At 41.2% G+C, this 18,845-nt stretch overlaps 1 protein-coding gene and 1 long non-coding RNA gene across 28 annotated transcripts in view; one reads left to right on the top strand and one right to left on the bottom strand.

Moving 5' to 3' along the window:
* PTPRD (protein tyrosine phosphatase receptor type D) overlaps positions 1-18,845 on the top strand; it is a 1,158,377-nt gene that overhangs the window by 438,681 nt on the left and 700,851 nt on the right. The gene's annotated exons all lie outside the window — the stretch shown is intronic.
* The window catches only part of LOC309360450, a 316,242-nt gene continuing 314,205 nt past the window's right edge, over positions 16,809-18,845 (bottom strand). Inside the window, exon 3 of the long non-coding RNA XR_014164161.1 lies at positions 16,809-16,875. This is a non-coding gene — a long non-coding RNA (uncharacterized lncRNA). The remainder of the gene's footprint in view (positions 16,876-18,845) is intronic.

Genomic DNA, 18,845 nt, shown 5'->3' with positions numbered 1-18,845 from the left:
CCAACAACAAAAAAGTTTAAACATTAAAAAGACTCTCCAAAGGAGTGAGGCAGTATCACTTACTGAGTACGTTGAGGATGTAATCCAGGATAGGGGTGAAAAATGAGTTGAAGGAATGCACCTAAGGGGAGCATCATCACAACTGCAGGTCCTATCTTCTCCTTTTTCATTATTATATGTAAATTTCTGGGAAAGTATTGTTTAGAATGGAAACCTGAGTTTTGCAGGTGAATGGGGCAGAGGGGATGCTGCAAGAGAAAAGTGGTAGGTGAGGATTCGTTTGACAAGGTACCAATGTATCATGGATTGCCTAAAGATTTACCTGTGAGCTTAGTAGGACTGGCATGCTTAACCTTTCTCGTATTTTGCACCCTTAAAATTTGGCATACGATATTTGTTGTCACATAATAATGAAACAGAACTTTTATTCAAGTTATGCTTAGCAATTTATAAGAATATCATATGTTATTGAAATAGCTAGAATACAATGACAAGGGCCATCAATCTTTTTGTTTCAAGACATGAGGTAATCACAGGCAGAGGGCAAAGATGAAATGTCTCCTGTCTTAGGAAATAGCATAATTAACTGCTTTAGGGGGAGTATGTAGCTATTCATTTCTGTGAAGCGACTGCAATTGGCTATTCTCAAAAACATCACACAGTTCCATTATATATATATTTTCATTTCTAGGTTAATGTGTGTGCATGTGCAATACTTATTCTTTCACTGAATGGAAAGAAAGGCCTTCTTACTTTTCTTGACATAGGACAGCTGTTATCAATATTCTGTGCATTCACTGCAGCCTTATAGACTATGGAAAATGTGGCAAATATGGAATATCTATTACACCAAATATCTAGTTTTATGTTGAATACAAACAGTGACCTATTTAAAATGACCTATTCAGTTATATGATTATGCAGTGCTGTGAATATCTATGAAATGTAATATGAGAGAAAATAAGATAATTAAGCTCAGTATTATAATGGACCTGTTTACACAGAAGCATTACAAAGTAATGAGCTGAAATGTAGCATAAGGAATAATGAAATCTTGTCTCTTCCTGATAGCAAATTCTCAGAACCCCTGTACATTTCTTTGAGATGAAGCCTTTGATCCATGATAGTGGCCTTTGGAGAGTTCGGTTTTGTATCTCTAACCTAACTTTCATCATGGTGTAAGTGAGGTCTGTAATATTCTGCCTGCATCAAAGCTAAAAAAATATAAAAAGTTCATATACGATATCAATTACTGTAAACATTATTCAAATAACCACCAATTCAGAACGCTAATAGTTTTCATGGCTTTCATAGACCAATTAGGAAGCGGAGCATAATTTACCTTATTAGCACTACAGTCGGCACAGATCTTCCCTTTAATTGCCCATCAAAACGAACACGGACTAGACTGGAAAAGAACCATTAAAAATCCTATTCACATCAAAGAGGATAACATTTGTTTGGATCAAGGTGTGCCAGCAATCCAGCACAATATGATCAATGTACAATAGCTCTTTCTTCCTCTCTCCCACCCTTTAATATTCCTTGCTATCAAGTAAGGGAACCACAGTAGTCATCCAGAGAAATAGGCACTGCCTTTTCTAGCAGGGGATCATTTAAAATACAGAGAAATTCGTGTTGTATCCTTCAGAGAAAGGGGTGGGAGAAAAAGGGAAGACAACTTGCAAGTCACATTATCCAAATTAAATAGTCCTGGGTCTCATTCCCCCCCCCCCATAGCCTCTCCTGAAAACCATCTGCATCATTATTTTTTAAAAAATATGGCATTTCACACTTGTTCAAGTCCAGTGAGACTGCAGAACTATGTGGCCAATGATGCAAAAGGTGGCTCTGCTTTAAAGTGGGGAGTGGCCGCTTATCCAGTCCGGGGGTGCGCAGTGGCTGAGGCCCGTCGTGGCTGGTCTGGACCCCTGAGAGCAACACTGGGCTGGGCAGCGAGCAGTTGAGAAATCCCCATGCCGGCCACAGAGGAGGGCAGGAGTCCCCACCAGTCCCTATTTTCTCAGATTGAAGCCATAAAGTGTCACCTTCTCAAGCTGGTTTTAAGTGCCATTTCCTTCCTCTAGCGTCTCAAGGGAAGTATGGGTGCCTCTTGGGCTTTGTCAATAGCTGCTGGAGGTCTTGTTCCTGGGTCACGCGTGCCCCACAGCCCCCGTTTCTTGCAGAAGACAGAATTAAGTCAGTCCCTATTTTGAATTTCGCCCAATCAGGCCGGTTCCTGAGGGCAGGGCTTGGGAGTGGAGCAGGGTGGACAAGGCTTCACTTCGGTCTGAGCCCTGGGCTTAAAAAGGCTGGCTGCCATTGACCTCAGGACTGCGGTCGAGTGGGGAACATTTTTCAGTCTTAGGTCTGCATATCCTTCTGGGGAACATCCTGAGGCCCACGTGCTATTGATGGGCAGAGCCAGAGCGGAAAATGTGTGGAGCGACAAATGTGATGTTTACATTTTTTCAGTTGCCAACACATCCCTTGCCATCTAGGCAAGCAAGAAGCATTATCAGACACATTCCTGCCAGGTGAAACCACTTGGAATACAAAGCAGGACCAATGAAGGGTGTGGCCTAGGGCCCATGGAGAACTCTGAGGGTTATCTGAATGAAGAAGCATTCCACCATCGCTCTGAAGCAGGATGAGGGACCCTCCAAAAGCTGGACTCTCATCCCTGACAATTGACCATGCTGGGTGGGGCTGATGGGTCCAACAACATCTGGAGGGCCACCTCTGATCTAAGGACAACACTGCTTTATTTGCAAATGTTCACTATCCAAAGGAGCCTTTCTCCCACTCCCCACTTAGAAGAAGCATGCCAGGAGTTTTTCCAATATGGCAGAAACATCTGTTCTGTCATATTCATTAAATTTTGAGACTGAAGACAGCGTCTTTACTCTTACTAGTAGTCCTAGTTCCCTTACACTAGTCCTGACATTGTAATAATAGTAGTCGTCTGTGTGTGTAAGTCACATGGAGGTTGCACCGCATGATTGCTAGAGTGTGGCTATGCTCCTAAGCTCTGCTCTATAGGATCCAAAAAATTTTGAGGGGGTCTGCTCCCCAAAATTGATGGGTACTGCCATTCAAATGGTGTGTGTGCCATATTATGTGATTGATTATGTGGGGTAGGGATTACCTCCCCTCCCCCATATTTTATTGAAGTTGGCACCCCTGATCTGCCCATTAACATGGTCATCAACAGGGGGGAAATCAGTGCATTAGCAACTGCTCATGCATTGGTTCCCTTGCAGTCAGTACACGAGTCCAATTGGGTACTGCAATGAGCATGCTATGCTGAGGGTGCTCTCAAACCTGGAACCAGTTCAGGGTTTATATATTTAATTGGGTAACTACTACAACAAGAGGAATAGGGGCTAAGATGAGGAGATAATGACATTTAATGAATATTTTTACAGCTTTCATGAAGGAAGAGGTGCAAAACCGAGTTAAAAGAATAAACTGAAACGATTGTACAAGAACATTTATACTTAAACTAGGGTTGGTGGATAAATTTCAGTTCACATTTAAAAGCAAACCTACCTAATTTAGACTTTTCAAAACAATACGCAAACTGTAACATGGCCATCCTTTGAAACTTGCATGTCTCCATATTTTGCAATGCAATTCTCCTGCCAAGTAACGGTTAAAAAATGCATAGAGTTAATGTGCATAAATTGCATATATTTGCGAAATTAACACAAAAATTCATCTCTGAGTAATATGCAAAAATAACATAAAAACTATATCAACATTTTGAGCTTCTGCTCAGGCACAACATCAAATAATTTTGAGGGAACTTTCAATAACTTAAGCAAAATTTCAGGCAGATTCCATATTACTCTTCAGATATTCCAGTCTTCCTCTTCTACAATTTTAGTAACATATAACCTAGAATGCATTTCTTCCACATTCATGCTGTCCATTTAATATTTCCCAGAGCTATTAAACTAATGAGTTAGCTTACTAAAATGGATGATTAAAACGTCACAGACAATCTTCCTTAGCAAAACAACTATACAGTATAAAAATTCCATATCAGCTTTGCTGTAGGAAATAATTAATCAAATATTGAGGGGGGGGTTATTTAAAAAATGCTCTTTCTTCCCAATGATGTTGTCTTAGATTACCTGGTTCACAGGACACATGCTCAAATGCACATTCCTGGGGAAAGCAAGTATTCATTTCAGTATGCTATCTGATTTTATGAGTTGTTTAAATCTGAGAAGCCCTGGAAAACAGGCAGGACTTGTTCATAGATTAATATTGTTTGAAGGTTAATTTTAAAACTTATATCTTTGCAAAAATGCTTCCCAGAAGCTAGTGAAAGATATTCGCAGCATAATATTTTTGAGCAAAATTCAATTTTTATCTTTGCTTCACCTTAAGGTAAGAAAGTCACTATAATTACTATCCCATAACTTCATGTCTCCTGTCATAGTAAAGTCTATTGATCTTGTGTAACCAAGGGGCTCCTGAACCATGAGTTAGTTCAGTCAATAAAGAGATAAACTAGCCTGATGACTTTTTCATATGCTACTGTGCTGCCATGTACTGTTAGATCAATTTGATATTGCACTAGCTGAAATCTAAGATGCATGGACAGCTGATAGTTATTCCTTGATATCTTTTTAAATATCATCTTATAATAAGGTTGATCAGCAAGTGATTTGTCACAAATCTTTGCTGATTAGAAAATAAGATTTGAACTTTACTTCACACTTTATTTGGGGTGAGAAGAGAGTGGATGTATTGGAGATGTTCAGTTATCCCAGAGAGTTCAGAATCTTATTTCATCTTACCAGATTCGTAATATTGAGATACTGAGTAATGTTAGGGGTACATTGTCTTAACACAGCCATTTGAGCTTTTGGGAACCTTTCCTATCGAGATCAGCTCAAGCTAATTCTTCTGTCATTGGCAGAATACCTCACATCAAAACTTGATTCTCTTACATGCACTGAGGTCAGCCAGATTGCTGTTTTCACCTTCTCACAGCTTTTGGGATGGTCTGGTTTGATTGCAAATAATTGATGGGTGGGGTAGAATTAATTTATTATTATTATTATTATTATTATTATTATTATTATTATTATTATTATGGAGCAAGAGAAAATGAAATTTCCAAAATACAACAGATGCTATATAGCAAATAGTTAATTTCAGCCACCACCTTGTACCTTGCAAATCCATAGAGCAGGGAACTGTGTGCTTCTCCTAGGGTTCCAGCTTTTGCACACCAAAAATTATAGAAATTGTAAATTAAGGCACACGCATTAACTTATGTGCTAGGTAGGCACCAAGCATCACTTTACAGTAGGGATGGGGAAACTTAGGCCCAGGAACAAATATGACCCTCTAAAGGTAAAGGTAAAGGGACCCCTGACCATTAGGTCCTGTCGTGGCTGACTCTGGGGTTGCAGCGCTCATCTTGCTTTATTGGCCGAGGAAGCCGGCGTACAGCTTCCGGATTATGTGGCCAGCATGACTAAGCTGTTTCTGTCGAACCAGAGCAGCGCACGGAAACGCTGTTTGCCTTCCCACCGGAGCGGTATCTATTTATCTACTTGCACTTTGACGTGCTTTTGAACTGCTACGTGGGCAGGAGCAGGGACCAAGCAATGGGAGCTCAACGGGGATTCGAACCGCCGACCTTCTGATCAGCAAGTCCTAGGCTCTGTGGTTTAATCTTGGGTTGAAGCTAGATTTCAAATAAAAGCCTGCTTTTCAACCAATCGTATTAACACATTTTCCCCCTTTGAAAAAATGCTTTTCTCCAGCATCAAGAAGTAGGTTTTGTGCCTATATCTTAGTTTGAATCCTCATGGAGTTAAAAATTGTCAGCCTTTGGTTGCCACTCATTTTGTGTAAAGAAAAGATTCTGGAAAAATTAATAGTCCTTTAAAAAAAGTAAGAGTCAGTCCTATCCTGTCACTTAGACAACTAATTACGCCATTACATGCTGCAATTACAATTAAAGATTTTTTAGCTGATTGAATGCTGATGATGCTTTCTCATTACCTGATGTTTCCTTACTAGTACTCAAGAGTATCATGATTTTGATGAAACAAAAACATCACAAGTAGCTTCATTTCTTCAATAGCACCAACAGTCATGAGCTGCAATCCAGTGTGCACAGTAAAGCATTTTAAATCCCTTTGAACTCAAAGCAGACTAATTGTACACCAGATTCAGCCTACATCTGTAACCACATTGCATTCCCTCCCATCCCCATTAAAGTTATGTGACTCACATTCCAGATTCTTGGGACCAGCTCATTGTCCCACATCAACTGGAATGTACTATGAAAGACTTAATGTAGAGAACCATTCCATAACAGACGAGACTCACACCAAGTTCTGAAATGAGGATGTGCTCTGTAGCTCTGCCATTCACTGTGTCAAACCCATTAAGTTAAGCAGAGTAGGCAGTTTCAGATCAGTTAGCCTTGGATTTCTGCTTCCCTGTAACAATGCTAGCTAAAATGTGGATTTCCAGACATTCTGTTTGCTTTGTATAACAGTGGCCTTAGATTTTAGCATCTGGGTCCTTCTTGAATATCCAGTGTTAGGGTTTTTCGGTTTGTTTGTTTTTCATTTTCCTTATCATGTGACTACTTATTCAAGTCATATTCATGACTATTTGAATGAGTGTAGTAAAAATATTTTTGTGATTAAATTTATCACAAAAATATTTTTACTATACTCATTCAAATAGTGGAGGTACCTTTGTGCCAAGTTGGCTCTAGTTTCATTGCATACCTTGACTATAGATATAAATCTTACATCATGTAACCATGGAGAATTTCATGGAGGATGGATTTTAAGTGCATTGTTGGGAGAGAAAAAATGGTGATTCAACCTCTCGTTATCGTTGATATAATAATAATAAACTTTATTATGGTCACAGACCAGCGTAAGAGGAGCATATGAATAAAATAGCAGCAGGGATTTAAAGTAGTGATTGTTAAAGCAAATAAGAACAAAGAAACGCACATAGGATAAAAGTATGTGAATAGAGTACGAGATTAAACACAAATAATTAATGAGTAAAACTGATAATTAAAACAGATAAGGACTAAAAGTTATAGCTGATAAAGTCATGTGATGAGAAGACAGAGTCCTTAAACAAAAATGAATTAGACAGATCATTTTATCCTATTAGCATTAAAGGGGGGGGAGAGGAAGCAAACCTGGATACTTAACTATCATCAATAATCTATTTTTATTTTATTTTTATTTTTTTCAAGATCCATTAGCATTGTGCCAGGTGGACGGAATCATAATATTATCATGGAAGAGGCTCTAGCCCCAAAAGCATGAGTCATGACCCTTTTAAGTGGAGAAAAAGGAAATTCAGATAATTATAATGTGAATTGAGTTTGAACCCCAATTACTATACACTTCTTAATCAGTTGTATTGTCACAAGAGAGCTTCTCCATCTTAGTCAGAATCCATTATTTTTCACAGGATGAAGGAAGCAAAAGCTATTCTGATAAACTGGGTTTCCAACAAAAGGCACTTTAATTCAAAGGGAGGGGGGATTTGTAATGCTTGGCCATAAACCATAATAATAATATCCCCACTCAATTTATTATCCAGCTCATATGATAGTACTACTCCCTGTGAACATTCCCACTTTCCTGTCTTGTTCTAGAGGCAGCAGCCACGGGAATATAGAGAAGAAACAACTTTCCCCTCCTTTCCCTGCTTCCAAGAATGTTAGCATCCCAGAAAGATATACCGGTATCTCCCAAGGACCCTTTACTTTACCTAATGTTTTCTCAGTTTATGAAATACTTACTAAATGATGGCTGTCGTAAGTTTTATGCATAGAAAATTCAAGGAATAGTGGTAAGGCTACCCTTTGCTTTGAAGGTAAAGGTGAGGGTATGGACTTCTGTCTATGATGGAGATTAAAGGTAAAGGAAGCCCTGACCGTTAGGTCTAGTTGCAAACTACTCTGGGGTTGCAGCACTCACCTCGCTTTACTGGCCGAGGGAGCCAGCGTACAGCTTCCAGGCCATGTGGCCAGCATGACTAAGCCACTTCTGGCGAACCAGAGCAGCGCACGGAAACACTGTTTACCTTCCTGCCGGAGCAGTACCTATTTATCTATTTGCACTTCGTGCTTTCGAACTGCTAGGTTGGCAGGAGCTGGGAGCTCACCCCGTTGCGGGGATTTGGATCGCCGACCTTCTGATCGGCAAGCCCAAGAGGCTCAGTGGTTTAGACCACAGTGCCACCCACATCCATGATGGAGATTAGGACATTAAAATACATCTGGATTCACTACTTAACACACTAGAAATCTCTTTGAGTCCTGGGTGTTTTCAAGTTCCATTTCTGTTGTGGCTGAGACTGCATTCAGTTGTTCAAACACATCCAGCCTGTTGTTCTAGTGTACATGATAGAAAAAAGTACTTTGCTAACTTTGTCACAGATGTATTTGATGAGGGTAAGACTTATAAGGACATATTTGATTGAGGTTGGGGAAACTATCAAAATTGTTCATTTTGAATGTTGCTTATAGTCTGTCCTATAAGGGGGGGTGAGTTGCAGCTCACTCGGCAGACTTCCTGTACTGTCCCAGTGAGAGATGATAGACAGACAGACAGACAGACAGATAGATATAGATAGATAGATAGGATTTAACAGTTGACACAATTGCCACTTGGTGCTCTCTCCCAAGGAGTATATCCAATATGCTTCCAAGTTCTTGGAGATGAAAGAGCTGAGATTATAGTTATGTGGTTGAAGACTCAAGAAGAATATGACTAAACATAGCCTAGAACCCATTTGAGAACCAAATTTGCAGCAGTGTTGACAGCAAAGAAATCTTACCTATTTTTCTGTAAGCATTTCATTTAAAGAATGTGGTTTAGCAAAAATATTGGAGATTGTTATATAAGCTCCTGTTAGTCAACCAGTAGAACTAGCAGTGACCAGTTGTGACCTGTTTCCAAATCAGCTAGTGCAACTTCACAGTTTACGAAGCTGGCTTGCTCAGCGAACCATAGTAACCATGGTTTAGGGTTGGGATGGCACTCTGAACTGTGATTAATCCAAAATGGAAGCAAATCACATGTGCTAGAGCAGGGGAGAAGTGATACTTGCTGTGTCTCATTCACATAATACTGCTAAACAATGTCCAAGCATCTTGTCTCAACATCGCCATTGGAATGAAAGAAAACATAGGTGCTGTAATTTTATTGCTTTTTATACACCAGGGTTTGGTCTTCATTGTTTAGCCCTCCACTTGGACAAATTGCACCTAAGTAAGCTGTGTCTTCTCTTCCAGCTGCATCAACCCCTTGTTTCTGGGTCCATCAACTTGTTTCCTGTGGAGCTCATTTCCTCTATTCCTCCCTTGGGCACTTGCAACTGAGTCATCCTGTTTAATGGTCCTTCAGACATGGGGATAATGTTCAATAACACTCCCATCTCCTGAGGTTGTAAAAGTCATTAGCCCTTGTCTCTGTGAAATCCCTGCCATCTAAAATTGACACTTTTCTTCTAATTATGCAATATAATGACCCAAATAGGGGTTTAGGCATCTGGCAAAACAATCCTATACATGTTTACTCAGAACTAAGTACCACTGTGTTCGTTGGGGCTTATTCTCTAGAAAGTGCCTTTAGGATTGAAGTCTGAAGCTCTCTCACATCTAGAGTTACATGCTTCTAAAATACTTTTGTTTGTGCAGAGAAATTGGGACTGTATGTACATATGTGCAAGTGCTTTTTGTTTTTTAGTACCAGGAAAATACATATAGTCGTTTGTGACCTTAATTTTTCATTTAAGAGAAGGCACCAATGAATTTGGCTCTGTATTTCTCAAGCACTTCATACAGAGATGGAAGCAGGGGGGGGGGGACTTTTGGTTTTTCTTGTCTACAGAACTTTTCTGTACTTCTATTGTACTCTTGAATTCGCTACATTATTTATCTTCTATGCGGGAGACAATGCACAGCTGAAGAATGTTGGTATTTTATTAGAAGATTGTACTGCTTTGTTGTTGTTTAAAATGTTTTTAATCATGCAAAATCAAGAGGGGCTTGTTTGACTTTATTTAATTAGCAAATGTTTTGTACAAATAGAGCAGTGAAGATAACGTTGTATATCAATAATCAGATTAATAACTCATATTTTATTGGAACAGTTAACTATCACTTCCGCCAGGTTCTCTCCAGTGATTCAGGATTACCCAGTTTTGAAATAAAACCTTTGTGCACTGTGTGCACAAATAATTTTGCAATGCATGGGAAGATAAAAACATTGAATTAATTCTGGGACTGGCTTACTGAAACTTTTGCAGTCAAAACTCAGAGTTGCTACTGAGGCAGCAGATGAAATAAAGGATTGCATGTTTTGCACACCCCAGCATTCAAATAGTTCATTGACTGAGAGTTGTACAAAAACTTAGGATAGTTAATCTTATTAGCAAGGAAAAAGATGCATAACTGCATGATTAGCAAATGATAAGCGTTATTTGTTTTCGAAATGGATATATATATATTGTTTCCCAAATAATGGTCTAAAGCAGGGATAGGGAACCTCTTGTCCATAATTTTCAATCACATTTATTTAAGTATGAGAACTGAGCAATAATTAGAAGTCCTTGCAAAAACAGATTGAAAATACAAAACAGCTATAGACATAGCTGTTATAATTTTACCCTGTAATTCAAGACACTTGCCAAAGTCAGGGCACAAAGGAGAAATGTGTCTCTTTGGTCTCTTGAAGTTCCATGAAAGCTGAAAATGTCCCCATTTTCTCTTTACGTGGTCACTCCATTTGTGGAAAATTCCAGTAGAATTACTGTTGTACATCAGTCTCTCTCTTAGGTAGAAGTCAGAGACCCTGGGATCAGACACTTCTAACCATAAATGGCGATTTCAATAAGCTTCTGAGAAGGAGAGCTGTGATTGAAAGCAGGTATACTTTCAGCAGCTCATCCCTAGGATGGCAGGGACGTAACCAATAATAATTCAACCTACATAGTCTCAGCCAGGGGTCAGCAAACTTTTTCAGCAGGGGGCTGGTCCACTGTCCCTCAGACCTTGTGGGGAGCCAGACTATATTTTCTTTTTTTTGGGGGGGGGGAGAGAATGATGCAAGAACACCACAAGACCTGGTGGCTCCTCACCTGTGTCTTGCAAATGGCAGGGGCTGGCAGCGGCGGTGGAGGGATGATGAGCAGCGTGCGAAAGAGCTCTGGAGAGGGGCTGCTTAAAATGGCAGCTGCTCGAGCGCTGCTGCTGCTGGCACCAACAAAGCCCAGCCCCCTTCCCCCTCTAGGCAGGGCGGGGAGAATCCAGGAGGGAGGGAGGAGGCACCACCGCTGTGTAAAGGAGAGGGAAAGAAGGTGCATGTCCTGGTGATCCACATGCTGGCGTTCCACACGGTGATTCCTGGACCATCTGCGGGCCGGATCCAGAAGGAAATTTAGCCTGATCCGGCCCACGGACCTTAGTTTGGTCTCAGCGATCTCAGGGACTAGCTTTCTTCTCCAGTCTTGTTACAACTCTCCACTTCCCATAGGCATCTGGTTGGCCTTTGCGATGTTGGTTTAGAAAGCCTATTGGCCTCACCCATCAGGTTCTTCTTATAGTCTTATGTGCAGTAGACTGAGGTCAGCCAGGATGCAGTAGGAGCTGTAGAACAAATCTGTAATCAGGAGTGACAAACAGGTTAGGGTGGAAGGGCAAGCCAGAAGGCAGGTTTGAGAGACAAACTAGGCATCAGGCTGAAAATGTCATTGCTTGAGAAGGGTTTCCCCATATGCACTACTGTTATATGATCACATGCAGCATGTGAATAAATCAGTTGGTACTTTCTTGTTTATAGTAGCCTTCCTTGACATTGAAATATGAAAGGGAGGCAGAATTTTCTTTTCTTTTTTAAAGCAAGTTCTAGTTCAGCAATGCTGTTCTCCAAGGCTCCCTTCAGCATTGCTTCAGCTAGATCCAGCCATTATTCAATAATCTCTTCGCTAAATTTATGTCCTTGTTCATGTCCACTCTAAGCCAAATATAGGCTTCAATTAGTTTTGAGTTCATTTTTAAAGCAAAGATTATGCACATGCCTACTTAGCTATTCTGAATTTTTGTATAAGTTGTGCATATTATCTATGAATGAAAAACATAGTTTTGATTAGCACGCCCTGTCTAAAACAGGTCACTTGGGGTGGAGGTGCTACAATAGGTTGAGAGTGTGTGTTTGTGTGTGTGTGCACTATGAACAGCAGAGACGCCATTGTCCCAATTTACACTATTAATTTTTTAATAAATGCACTTCTGCCACCATATTGCCACCACCAGTGCTTTTTGTCTGGAGGCACTTAAGGATACACAGTACCAGAACCCCTCTTTTTTTCTAAAGGAAAAGCACTGATTAAAAGTGTGGCACTGTAACAACTTCATTTTACTAGAAGAAAAGCACTCTCCAAATTTGTGGTTAATGGTGAAATATTTAGCCTTCTTTAAATAAATCTCAGAGGGTCATGAACTAATCCTGGTGGAATTGTACTTTCCTCAAGCTTGCATGTTCTATACTGAAAAGGTGTAGCTTTGAAATTACCCCTGAAATGTCTGGTTTGTATAATCTTACAATAAAATATAAATAAAATAAACCGTTTATCAGGGAGAACCTTTGACTAAAAGCTTTTAACCGAAACTAAGCGGACAGCATTAAACTTGAGCAGCGCAGGTTAAAATGATAATAGCTCAGGCCCATTTCATTATTTTGCTCCTGACAGTCATGTGTTTTCCTTGCTTTAAGCCTTATTGCATGTACATAAGATCACTATTTGGAGACACATCTTGTCCGAAAGATTCTTAGAAACCTCAATTTAATGATGCCTTCAAGAGAAACATGTCCTAAAAAAAAATAAGAGTGCTCTCCAGAAAACTCTTGGCAATACACGCAGCATTTCCATCATGTCAAGACAAGCTACTCTGAGCTGTCAATAGTGTCTGACATATAAAAAATTGCACCAAATCTGAGACATGTTTCCCTTTATACTTTTTTACTGTTTTAAAAAGGGTTCTCTTAAGTGTACAATATACACTCCAGATTTTCTGTGTGTGCAACTGTTCTGGCCCATAAATAGGTCAGTGTAACCATTGCAGTCATCTTGGTCCTAAAGATTAAGAAGGGCAAGACATATTGCTACAGCGATATCTTAACTCGGCCACCTTTTGTTGGGTTAGGTATAGTGTTACACACAGAACTTCTTAATACGCAGAATGAAAGACAACAATAATTCAGCTATACGAAGTGCAATGCGGCAAGTGATTGCAAATATAAATGTTTTTGGGCCATTTCAGAAGACATAGAATCTGTTATATGTAAAATATATATTGTTATATGCAAAATAATAATAATAGGCAATAGAATGAATTGTAGCCATTCTTGTCCGATGAACCATAATCTTCTTAATCTTCTTCCCAATCTGTTTACTAAAGAGTATTGTCTTGAAAGCTTGAATATTGGAACAGCAACAGAGATTAGTGTTAGAGAAAGAAAGAAAGAAAGAAAGAAAGAAAGAAAGAAAGAAAGAAAGAAAGAAAGAACCTTAAGTATTACATATAGGATAAAATGTAATTATATTAGACTAAGTTTAACTCACTGCCAACAGATTTAAATCAATAGATTTTCACTGCAATTAAATGGGTATCAAATTACGACTTTTTGGTATTGTGCGCTGTGCACAGACCCCTCACCCTCGGGAGCCGAGAAGAGGGAGACCAGGCCAGTTATGGTTAAAAACAGACCACAATGTTATTGATTACAGGAAGCAAGCAGGGTTGGGTAAGCACAGGGCAAGGACCAGCAATCAGAGACCACACTAGCTGTTGGATGCTTGGCCTCATCCTCAATGTCAGTGGCAGAGCAAGTCCATCAGGCGCCTGGGGCAGCGTGTGTGCCCTGTGTCCAGGGGGCGGGGTCAGCTGGGGCAGGACGCTCCACGGGGCCTCCGAGGAGTCTGCCTGCCTCCTCCCACTCAGCCACCCTACAGCTAAGGGGGAGGCAGCAGGTGGACCATGTGTGGCAGCATGGAGCCTGCGGGGGCCCAAGCCACCACGTCACTCCTAGGAGCGACGCGTGGCTCGGGCATGTTGCAGGACCCAAGGTGAGTGCCCCCTGGCATTTTGTCACCCCCTAAGTGGTGACACCCAGGGTCTATGGTCCCCACTATGGCACAGTCCATGCATCTGTGTCCCACCGGCAATCTGGGCTAAATGGTGAAGTACCGTATTTTTCGCTCTATAAGACGCACCAGACCATAAGATGCACCTAGTTTTGGGAGGAGGAAAACAAGAAAGAAAATATTCTGAATCCCAGAAGCCAGAACAGCAAGAGGGATTGTTGCGCAGCAATCCCTCTTGCTGTTCTGGCTTCTGGGATAGCTGCTCAGCCTGCATTCACTCCATAAGATGTGCACACATATCCCCTTACTTTTTGGGAGGGAAAAAGTGAGTCTTATAGAGCAAAAAATACGGTAATTGTGTCTGCCTTAGCCATGTCCTAGGCCAAATGCACTGTTCCCACTGTCACATAAAGCCCCCCTCCCCTCTTAAGTTAATAATCCTACCCAAATACCTTTTCCCACCCCTATTTGTGACAGAAATATAAACACTGAAAAGTAGAGATAGCTCATGCTGGTGGGGAAGAGAAAACCTCAGCACCAGTGCCAATGTGTCATCTGCCAGGAGTTGGCTTCACCTGAAGGAGCAGAAGGTGCAGTGACTCCATCTGCTGTTGATCAGCCTTCTTGCTCCTGATGAGAACCAGCTGGCTCCAGCTTTCTTAAGCAGGGGTTCCAGCCTCAGTCAGTTGCTGGAAACAACATTTGTCATTCCTGGCCAGATCTTGATGCTTCTTGCAACCTTGGACCCTTGGCTTTCTTGACCCCCAGATCGTCTGACTACATGAACTGAGATGCTCCTGACCTTAGGACTGGACTGAACCTTATATATGGACTCTGCCTCCAGGCAAGTACCCCCCTGAGACTTGACTGGTCAGCTGGCTTCTCCCTCCACTGAGCTCTGCCTTGGCTGGCAGCACAAGACTACATCACAATCAGGTGTGAGAAAACAATACATGCCAGCCCTGTCAACCAGTGATCAACCATGTTCCCAGCAAAGGCTTAGCCCTGAGGGGCCAATCCTCATTGGGCTATTCCTATTGCCCCCTTTTCTCTTTAAAGAACAACATAGTTGTGTCCTATAAACCTCAAGATCCCCCAGACAGCAATATGCTGATGGACTCCCACTAATTTCCTCAATGGCCTCCTTTTAGCTCCATTTCTACTGGGTAATCACGGCCAGAATTTGCTCATGGTAAGGCTTATTTACTGCAATATCGTCCCTCTATAGCCTATTTTAAATGGCTCACAAACAAAACAGAGATCTGAAATTCTTATTTCCTACTCCCATGACAATAGCATAAAAACTAACGGTTTTGCACTCTGCATTGCATAAGTTTATTACTTTGGAAAACAGAAGGTGATTACTAAGCATTTAATGTAATATATATATATATGCCTGAATAACCTCAGAACAGTTGCTGCTGAACAGTTCATGCTTCAGATACACCTAAGGCCTAAACAGAGGGAGCTGCCAGTCAGCATAAAAGGTAAAATGGCTGGATTTCCAAGTGAGATTAAATGTTAGGTGAATATTGCTAAACAGACTAAAAACAATGGAAAGAGAGATCCTCCTCTTATCAGAAACTGTGCCTTCGGGTCTATTGGCCAATAGTTCAAATGCTGCTATCCCTTTTACTTTGTGATTTGTGGTCACTTAACCACAGCTGTGAGACCTTCAGGCCAAGGACTAAGAGAAGCTGCTTTTCACAGCAGACACATATTGAAAAGGTTAAGGGAAGAATTATGTGGGCAGTTGGGTTGTACAGACTGGCTGGTTTTGCAGGAGAAAAACTATTCTAAAAACAAGTTTCCTTTCCTTGTAATACGCTGCTAAGAAAGAAGAGGAGGAGACTATGATTATATCTATTGCTAACTTTTTTTAAAAAAAGATAACTTGTGGGCAGTCTCGCCTATAGTTTTAACAACTGCAGATATTAAATTGGTTGTTCAAACCTCAAATAATTCTCTCCCCCCCCCCAAAAAAAACCCCAAACAGGTCCATGAGCAGCATCCTAAGTTACTCCACAGCAAATATAATTTGTAACCCTGTTTATAAAGGTAAAGGTAAAGGGACCCCTGACCATTAGGTCCAGTTGTGGCCGACTCTGGGGCTCTGGTGCTCATCTCTCTTTATTGGCCGAGGGAGCCGGCGTACAGCTTCCGGGTCATGTGGCCAGCATGACTAAGCCGCTTCTGGCGAACCAGAGCAGCGCACGGAAACGCCGTTTACCTTCCCGCCGGAGCGGTACCTATTTATCTACTTGCACTTTGACGTGCTTTCGAACTGCTAGGTTGGCAAGAGCAGGGACCGAGCAATGGGAGCTCACCCCGTCGCGGGGATTCGAACCGCCGACCTTCTGATCTGCAAGTCCTAGGCTCTGTGGTTTAACCCTGTTTATACAGAGAATTAAAATGGTCAGAGGCCCCCTTAAGAGCGCTTCTGGTAGCTGCTTCTTTGTTGGCCACTTTCAGACTCCTTTGGGTAGTGATAAAGGGGGCTATCAAATCCAAACTCTTCTGTTCTTCTCTTCTTTATGAAAGTTTTGAAGTTGAGAGATGGCAGTGAAAGCTGTTTCTCCCTCTACCCCATTGCAATGCAAAACCAATTAGTCTGTAGACCAGGTTTTCCAGCATACCAGTAAAAGCAGGGATCAGCAAACTTTTCCAGCAGGGGGCCGGTCCACTATCCCTCAGACCTTGTGGGGGGTCAGGCTATAATTTGAAAAATAAAATGATGCAAGAACACCATGAGCCCCAGTTGCTGTTTACCTGTATCTTGTGAGCGGCAGGGGCTGGCAGCGGCAGCGGAGGGACGATTAGTGGCATGCAAAAGGGCTCTGGAGAGGGACTGCTTAAAATGGCAGCCGCTCGAGCACTGCTGCTGCTGCTGGCACCAACAAAGCCCAGCCCCCTTCCTCCTCTAGGCAGGGCGGGGAGGAGCCAGGAGGGAGGGAGGGTGCGCTGCTGCAGTGTGAGGGAGAGGGAAAGGACACGCACGTGCTGGCGATCCACACAGCAATTCCCGGACCGTCTGTGGGCCAGATCCAGAAGGCCATGGGGCCCTTAGTTTGCCAACCCATGGGTAAAAGGATCTGAGATAAGCGTGTATGTGTATTGCTTTGTATAGAATTTCATTAGAGCTTTTTAACATATTGAGCAATAAAATCCAAACTCTTTTATAGAAAGATAATGAAATGCAATACATAAAAAGAAAATAATATAAAGGAAAGTATTCCAACGAGGCCCCTTTCATGTAAATTGTTTTTATTTTGGTGGTGGTGATAGTGAGATGCCCTTGTTCTTAAACAGCAGAGATGTCGTCTTGTACATAAACAATACTGAAAATGAGATCAAACACTTTGAAAGAATGGCTTTATAATATTCTTGTATATATTCATCTACACCAAAAGCTACCTTTCAGAGGCTAATCTAAGCATTCACCATAGTGTTCTTGTTTACACAATGATAATATCACACAATTAATCAGTACTCTATTTGGAGTTTTGTTTGTTTATAATGCTATTAGCATTGCATTGGATAGTTTGCAGAAAGCAGATTGACTCCTTAATGCATTAAATCCTTTGAAAAGGATATTTCAGACTAAATTGCTCTGGCTTCTTATTTGTCATTGTATCATCTGTGAGAACTAAAAATCAATCATCCATTGTGCTTTTTTCCTATTCAGGAGGGGGTGGGGAGCTCATAGTCACAGTGCAAAGGAATTTCATGATGCTACAGAGAAAGCAACAATTATAAGCAGCTTCTAGTACATTACTGAATAAAATATGGATAATATTTTTCACGTGTTTTCATATAAACTCTTAAGCCTGTAAAGAACACTTATGACAGGAGTGCCAGCTTGACCCTGCAACTGTGGGTGCCTGGGGCCTTGGGTACCATGCCATGTGCATGGCCTTGGCATTGAAATTTGTGGGTGCTTGGCCCCTTCATGGATAATTTTGTGAGTGCTCAGGCACCCAGGGCCTCAGGGAGTTGGCACCTATGACTTAGGATGATATTCAATTGCAGCCAATTGCAGGAGGAGACTTATACAACAGCCATTCTAGGACTTTCTGAACCCTTACATTCTAGCCTGATCACTAAGCTTATCCAGTGGAGTACTGTTAGTTGCCCCATGTATTACAAAGACAAGACTGGCCTCAATCAGAATTCAAGCATGTAGTGTTGCTTGTCCCATGCTGTGGAACTTTTTTTCAGCAGAGATTCAGAGCATTTTGTGAAGACTTATTTATGCTATGCAGCTATGGTTGGTGATCATTAAGCTTGGGTGCAATCTTGTTGCACATCCACTTGCATAAACACAAGTGATTTCTAGGAAACGTATTTCCAGGAAGTATGTTTAGGGTTTTGCAGCTTTAATAAAGTTTATCTGCAATGAGCTATGGAGGAACTATTGCCACAAGCTGTGAGGAAACCCCTCTTTGCTACCACTGTTTTGTCAAAAGTAATCCCACACTTTAGTGTTTGTTTTCTTTGCTTAAGATATAACCTTTTACTTGGCTCTCGCTCATTTACTGCTGCCACCATACATTTAAATACTAGGTCAATTATGTGCCCCTGTTTACCCAACAGTAATTGTGGGTAACTGTGGGACAAAACAGCACAGTTTCTATTTTAAATGGTAAAACAAAGTAAATCATATTTTATTTCAAAATAATTCT

This window comes from Podarcis melisellensis (assembly GCF_964234715.1).
Source record: "Podarcis melisellensis genome assembly, chromosome: 17".
NCBI lineage: Eukaryota > Metazoa > Chordata > Lepidosauria > Squamata > Lacertidae > Podarcis > Podarcis melisellensis.
Note: the sequence above shows the minus strand (reverse complement) of the source record. Positions and strands in the feature narration are given on the sequence as shown.